Genomic DNA, 10,116 nt, shown 5'->3' on the forward strand with positions numbered 1-10,116 from the left:
ATATGTGTTATAAACTGCAAGTAAAATATGAAAGTACACCAATTATATATCATATACTGTAGATAAAATATCAAATTTCACCAACTATATCTTATATACAGTAGATGAAATATCAAATTTCACAAAATATGTATTATATACTGTACATAAAATTAGTAAGCACCCCAAATATTTATTATATACTGCACATAAAACTTGAAAGTACATCAGGTATATATTTTATACTGTACATAAAATATGAAAGTACACCAAATATATATTACATACTGTATATAAAATATCAAATTTCACGAAATATATATTATATACTGTACATAAAATATCAAATTTCACCAAATACATATTATATACTGTACACAAAATATCAAATTTAACCCAAAGTATACTATATACTGTACATATAATATCAAATTTCACCAAATATCTACTATGTACTGTGCAAAAAATATCGAATTTCACCAAATATATACTATATATGTACATAAAATAGGAAAGTACACCAAATATATATATAGTATATAAAATATCAAATTTCACCAAATATATCTTATATACTGTACATAAAATATCAAATTTCACCAAATATATATTATATACTGTACATTAAATATCAAATTTCACAAAATATATATTATATACTGTACTTATAACATCAAATTTCACCAAATATATATTATATACTGTACACAAAATTTCAAATTTCAACAAACATATCTTACATATTGTTCATAAAATATCAAATGTCACCAAATATATATTATATACTGTATATAAAATATGAAAATACAGCAAATATATATTATATACTGTAAGTAAAATATCAAATGTCACCAAATATATATTATATACTGTATATAAAATATGAAAATACAGCAAATATATATTATATACTGTAAGTAAAATATCAAATTTCACCAAATATATATTATATACTGTACCTATAATATCAAATTTCACCAAATATATATTATATACTGTACATAAAACTGGTAAGTACACCAAATATATATGATATAGAGTACATAAAACAGAAAATTGCACCAAATATAAATTATATACTGTACATAAAATATCAAATTTCAACAAATATGTATTATTTTCTTACATAAAATATGAAAGTACATCAAGTATATATTTTATACTGCACATAAAATATGAAAGTACACCAATTATATATCATATACTGTACATAAAATATCAAATTTCACCAACGATATCTTATATACAGAAGATGAAATATCAAATTTCACAAAATATATATTATATACTGTACATAAAATATGAAGGAACCCCAAATATTTATTATATACTGCACATAAAACTTGAAAGTACATCAAGTATATATTTTATACTGTACATAAAATATGAAAGTACACCAAATATATATTATATACTGTACATAAAATATCAAATTTCACCAAATATATTTTATATACTGTACATAAAATATCAAATTTCACCAAATATATATTATATACTGTACAATTAATATCAAATTTCGCCAAATATTCATTATATACTGTATATAAAATATCAAAATACAACAAATATGTATTATTTTCTGTACATAAAATATGAAAGTACATCAAGTATATATTTTATACTGTACATAAAATATGAAAGTACACCAAATATATATTAAATACTGTATATAAAATATCAAATTTCACCAAGTATATATTATATACTGTACATAAAATATCAAATTTCACCAAATATATATTATATAATGTAGACAAAATATCAAATTTAACCCAAAGTATATTATATACTGTACATATAATATCAAATTTCACCAAATATCTGCTATATACTGTGCAAAAAATATCAAATTTCACCAAATATATACTATATACTGTACATAAAATATGAAAGTACACCAAATATATATATACTGTACATAAAATGTCAAATTTCACCAAATATATATTATATACTGTACATAAAATATCAAATTTCAACAAATATATATTATATACCGTACATAAAATATCAAATTTCACCAAATATATATTATATACTGTACCTATAATATCAAATTTCACCAAATATATATTATATACTGTACATAAAATATCAAATTTCAACAAACATATCTTACATATTGTTGATAAAATATCAAATGTCACCATATATATATTATATACTGTACATAAAATATGAAAATACACCAAATATATATTATATACTGTAAGTAAAATATAAAATTTCACCAAATATATATTATATACTGTATATAAAATGTCAAATTTCAACAAATATATATTATCTACTGTACATAAAATATCTAATGTCACCAACTATATACTATATACTGTACATAAAATATGAAAGTACACCAAATATATATTATACACTGTACATAAAATATAAAATTTCACCAAATATATATTATTTACTGTAAATAAAATATCAAATTTCAGCAAATATATATTATATACTGTACATAAAATATCAAATGTCACCAAATATATACTATATACTGTACATAAAATATGAAATTACACCAAATATATGTTATATACTTTATATAAAATATAAAATTTCACCAAATATATATTATATACTTTACATATAATATCAGATTACACAAAATACATATTATATACTGTATATAAAATATCAAATTTCAGCAATTATATACTATATACTCTACATAAAGTATGAAACTACACCAATATATATTATATACTGTGCATAAAATATCAAAGTACACCAAATATATATTATATACTATAAGTAAAATATGAAAGTACACCAAATATATATCATATACCGTACATAAAATCTCAAATTTCATCAAATATATATTATATACTGTGGGTGAAATATCAAATTTCACCAAATATATATTATATACTGTACATAAAATATCAAATTTCACCAAATATATCTTTTATACTGTACCTAAATTATCAAATTTCACCAAATATATATTATATACTGTACATAAAATATCAAATTTCACCAAATATATATTATATACTGTACATAAAATATCAAATTTCAACAAACATATCTTATATATTGTACATAAAATATCAAATGTCACCAAATATATACTATGTACTGTACATAAAATATGAAAGTACACCAAATATATAGTATCTAGTGTACATAAAATATAAAATTTCACCAAATATATATTATATACTTTACATAAAATATCAAATTTCAACAAATATATATTATATACCGTACATAAAATATCAAATGTCAACAAATATATACTATATACTGTACATAAAATATGAAAGTACACCAAATATGTGTTATAAACTGCAAGTAAAATATGAAAGTACACCAATTATATATCATATACTGTAGATAAAATATCAAATTTCACCAACTATATCTTATATACAGTAGATGAAATATCAAATTTCACAAAATATGTATTATATACTGTACATAAAATAAGTAAGCACCCCAAATATTTATTATATACTGCACATAAAACTTGAAAGTACATCAGGTATATATTTTATACTGTACATAAAATATGAAAGTACACCAAATATATATTACATACTGTATATAAAATATCAAATTTCACGAAATATATATTATATACTGTACATAAAATATCAAATTTCACCAAATACATATTATATACTGTACACAAAATATCAAATTTAACCCAAAGTATACTATATACTGTACATATAATATCAAATTTCACCAAATATCTACTATGTACTGTGCAAAAAATATCGAATTTCACCAAATATATACTATATATGTACATAAAATAGGAAAGTACACCAAATATATATATAGTATATAAAATATCAAATTTCACCAAATATATCTTATATACTGTACATAAAATATCAAATTTCACCAAATATATATTATATACTGTACATTAAATATCAAATTTCACCAAATATATATTATATACTGTACTTATAACATCAAATTTCACCAAATATATATTATATACTGTACACAAAATTTCAAATTTCAACAAACATATCTTACATATTGTTCATAAAATATCAAATGTCACCAAATATATATTATATACTGTATATAAAATATGAAAATACAGCAAATATATATTATATACTGTAAGTAAAATATCAAATTTCACCAAATATATATTATATACTGTACCTATAATATCAAATTTCACCAAATATATATTATATACTGTACATAAAACTGGTAAGTACACCAAATATATATGATATAGAGTACATAAAACAGAAAATTGCACCAAATATAAATTATATACTGTACATAAAATATCAAATTTCAACAAATATGTATTATTTTCTTACATAAAATATGAAAGTACATCAAGTATATATTTTATACTGCACATAAAATATGAAAGTACACCAAATATATATTATATACTGTACATAAAATATCAAATTTCACCAAATATATGTTTTATACTGTACATAAAGTATGAAATTTCACCAAATATATATTATATACAGTTCAAAAAATATCAAATTTCACCAAATATATATTATATACTGTACCTATAATATCAAATTTCACCAAATATATATTATATACTGTACATAAAATAAGAAATTTCAACAAATATATATTATTTTCTGTACATAAAATATGAAACTACATCAAGTATATATTTTATACTGTACTTAAAATATGAAAGTACACCAAATATATATTACATACTGTACATAAAATATCAAATTTCAACAAATTTATATTACATACTGTACATAAAATATCAAATGTCACCAAATATATTCTCTACACTGTACATAAAATATGAAAGTACACAAAATATACAATATATACTGTTTATAAAATATAAAATTTCACCAAATATATCTTATATACTGTACATAAAATATCAAATTTCACCAAAAATATAATATACTGTACATATAATATCACATTTCACCAAATATCTGTTATATAATGTACATAAAAAATCAAATTTCACCTAATATATACTATATACTGTACATAAAATATGAAAGTACACCAAATATATATTATATACTGTACATAAAATATAAAATTTCACCAAATACATACTATATATTGTACATATAATATCAAATTACACCAAATACATATCATATACTGTACATATAATATCAAATTTCAGGAATTATATACCATATACTGTACATAAAATATGAAACTACACCTATATATTATGCACTGTACATAAAATATCAAAGTACACCAAATAGGTATTATATACTGCAAGTAAAATATGAAAGTACACCAATTATATATCATATACTGTACATAAAATATCAAATTTCACCAACGATATCTTATATACAGAAGATGAAATATCAAATTTCACAAAATATATATTATATACTGTACATAAAATATGAAGGAACCCCAAATATTTATTATATACTGCACATAAAACTTGAAAGTACATCAAGTATATATTTTATACTGTACATAAAATATGAAAGTACACCAAATATATATTATATACTGTACATAAAATATCAAATTTCACCAAATATATTTTATATACTGTACATAAAATATCAAATTTCACCAAATATATATTATATACTGTACAATTAATATCAAATTTCGCCAAATATACATTATATACTGTATATAAAATATCAAAATACAACAAATATGTATTATTTGCTGTACATAAAATATGAAAGTACATCAAGTATATATTTTATACTGTACATAAAATATGAAAGTACACCAAATATATATTAAATACTGTATATAAAATATCAAATTTCACCAAGTATATATTATATACTGTACATAAAATATCAAATTTCACCAAATATATATTATATAATGTAGACAAAATATCAAATTTAACCCAAAGTATATTATATACTGTACATATAATATCAAATTTCACCAAATATCTGCTATATACTGTGCAAAAAATATCAAATTTCACCAAATATATACTATATACTGTACATAAAATATGAAAGTACACCAAATATATATATACTGTACATAAAATGTCAAATTTCACCAAATATATATTATATACTGTACATAAAATATCAAATTTCAACAAATATATATTATATACCGTACATAAAATATCAAATTTCACCAAATACATATTATATACTGTACCTATAATATCAAATTTCACCAAATATATATTATATACTGTACATAAAATATCAAATTTCAACAAACATATCTTACATATTGTTGATAAAATATCAAATGTCACCATATATATATTATATACTGTACATAAAATATGAAAATACACCAAATATATATTATATACTGTAAGTAAAATATAAAATTTCACCAAATATATATTATATACTGTATATAAAATGTCAAATTTCAACAAATATATATTATCTACTGTACATAAAATATCTAATGTCACCAACTATATACTATATACTGTACATAAAATATGAAAGTACACCAAATATATATTATACACTGTACATAAAATATAAAATTTCACCAAATATATATTATTTACTGTAAATAAAATATCAAATTTCAGCAAATATATATTATATACTGTACATAAAATATCAAATGTCACCAAATATATACTATATACTGTACATAAAATATGAAATTACACCAAATATATGTTATATACTTTATATAAAATATAAAATTTCACCAAATATATATTATATACTTTACATATAATATCAGATTACACAAAATACATATTATATACTGTATATAAAATATCAAATTTCAGCAATTATATACTATATACTCTACATAAAGTATGAAACTACACCAATATATATTATATACTGTGCATAAAATATCAAAGTACACCAAATATATATTATATACTATAAGTAAAATATGAAAGTACACCAAATATATATCATATACCGTACATAAAATCTCAAATTTCATCAAATATATATTATATACTGTGGGTGAAATATCAAATTTCACCAAATATATATTACATACTGTACATAAAATATCAAATTTCACCAAATATATCTTTTATACTGTACCTAAATTATCAAATTTCACCAAATATATATTATATACTGTACATAAAATATCAAATTTCACCAAATATATATTATATACTGTACCTATAATATCAAATTTCACCAAATATATATTATATACTGTACATAAAATATCAAATTTCAACAAACATATCTTACATATTGTTGATAAAATATCAAATGTCACCATATATATATTATATACTGTACATAAAATATGAAAATACACCAAATATATATTATATACTGTAAGTGAAATATAAAATTTCACCAAATATATATTATATACTGTATATAAAATGTCAAATTTCAACAAATATATATTATCTACTGTACATAAAATATCTAATGTCACCAACTATATACTATATACTGTACATAAAATATGAAAGTACACCAAATATATATTATACACTGTACATAAAATATAAAATTTCACCAAATATATATTATTTACTGTAAATAAAATATCAAATTTCAGCAAATATATATTATATACTGTACATAAAATATCAAATGTCACCAAATATATACTATATACTGTACATAAAATATCAAATTTCACCAAATATATACTATATATGTACATAAAATAGGAAAGTACACCAAATATATATATAGTATATAAAATATCAAATTTCACCAAATATATCTTATATACTGTACATAAAATATCAAATTTCACCAAATATATATTATATACTGTACATTAAATATCAAATTTCACCAAATATATATTATATACTGTACTTATAACATCAAATTTCACCAAATATATATTATATACTGTACACAAAATTTCAAATTTCAACAAACATATCTTACATATTGTTCATAAAATATCAAATGTCACCAAATATATATTATATACTGTATATAAAATATGAAAATACAGCAAATATATATTATATACTGTAAGTAAAATATCAAATTTCACCAAATATATATTATATACTGTACCTATAATATCAAATTTCACCAAATATATATTATATACTGTACATAAAACTGGTAAGTACACCAAATATATATGATATAGAGTACATAAAACAGAAAATTGCACCAAATATAAATTATATACTGTACATAAAATATCAAATTTCAACAAATATGTATTATTTTCTTACATAAAATATGAAAGTACATCAAGTATATATTTTATACTGCACATAAAATATGAAAGTACACCAAATATATATTATATACTGTACATAAAATATCAAATTTCACCAAATATATGTTTTATACTGTACATAAAGTATGAAATTTCACCAAATATATATTATATACAGTTCAAAAAATATCAAATTTCACCAAATATATATTATATACTGTACCTATAATATCAAATTTCACCAAATATATATTATATACTGTACATAAAATAAGAAATTTCAACAAATATATATTATTTTCTGTACATAAAATATGAAACTACATCAAGTATATATTTTATACTGTACTTAAAATATGAAAGTACACCAAATATATATTACATACTGTACATAAAATATCAAATTTCAACAAATTTATATTACATACTGTACATAAAATATCAAATGTCACCAAATATATTCTCTACACTGTACATAAAATATGAAAGTACACAAAATATACAATATATACTGTTTATAAAATATAAAATTTCACCAAATATATCTTATATACTGTACATAAAATATCAAATTTCACCAAAAACATAATATACTGTACATATAATATCACATTTCACCAAATATCTGTTATATAATGTACATAAAAAATCAAATTTCACCTAATATATACTATATACTGTACATAAAATATGAAAGTACACCAAATATATATTATATACTGTACATAAAATATAAAATTTCACCAAATACATACTATATATTGTACATATAATATCAAATTACACCAAATACATATCATATACTGTACATATAATATCAAATTTCAGGAATTATATACCATATACTGTACATAAAATATGAAACTACACCTATATATTATGCACTGTACATAAAATATCAAAGTACACCAAATAGGTATTATATACTGCAAGTAAAATATGAAAGTACACCAATTATATATCATATACTGTACATAAAATATCAAATTTCACCAACGATATCTTATATACAGAAGATGAAATATCAAATTTCACAAAATATATATTATATACTGTACATAAAATATGAAGGAACCCCAAATATTTATTATATACTGCACATAAAACTTGAAAGTACATCAAGTATATATTTTATACTGTACATAAAATATGAAAGTACACCAAATATATATTATATACTGTACATAAAATATCAAATTTCACCAAATATATTTTATATACTGTACATAAAATATCAAATTTCACCAAATATATATTATATACTGTACAATTAATATCAAATTTCGCCAAATATTCATTATATACTGTATATAAAATATCAAAATACAACAAATATGTATTATTTTCTGTACATAAAATATGAAAGTACATCAAGTATATATTTTATACTGTACATAAAATATGAAAGTACACCAAATATATATTAAATACTGTATATAAAATATCAAATTTCACCAAGTATATATTATATACTGTACATAAAATATCAAATTTCACCAAATATATATTATATAATGTAGACAAAATATCAAATTTAACCCAAAGTATATTATATACTGTACATATAATATCAAATTTCACCAAATATCTGCTATATACTGTGCAAAAAATATCAAATTTCACCAAATATATACTATATACTGTACATAAAATATGAAAGTACACCAAATATATATATACTGTACATAAAATGTCAAATTTCACCAAATATATATTATATACTGTACATAAAATATCAAATTTCAACAAATATATATTATATACCGTACATAAAATATCAAATTTCACCAAATATATATTATATACTGTACCTATAATATCAAATTTCACCAAATATATATTATATACTGTACATAAAATATCAAATGTCACCAAATATATTCTCTACACTGTACATAAAATATGAAAGTACACAAAATATACAATATATACTGTTTATAAAATATAAAATTTCACCAAATATATCTTATATACTGTACATAAAATATCAAATTTCACCAAAAACATAATATACTGTACATATAATATCACATTTCA

Source organism: Gorilla gorilla, chromosome 3 (assembly GCF_029281585.2).
Source record: "Gorilla gorilla gorilla isolate KB3781 chromosome 3, NHGRI_mGorGor1-v2.1_pri, whole genome shotgun sequence".
NCBI classification, from domain to species: Eukaryota; Metazoa; Chordata; class Mammalia; order Primates; family Hominidae; genus Gorilla; species Gorilla gorilla.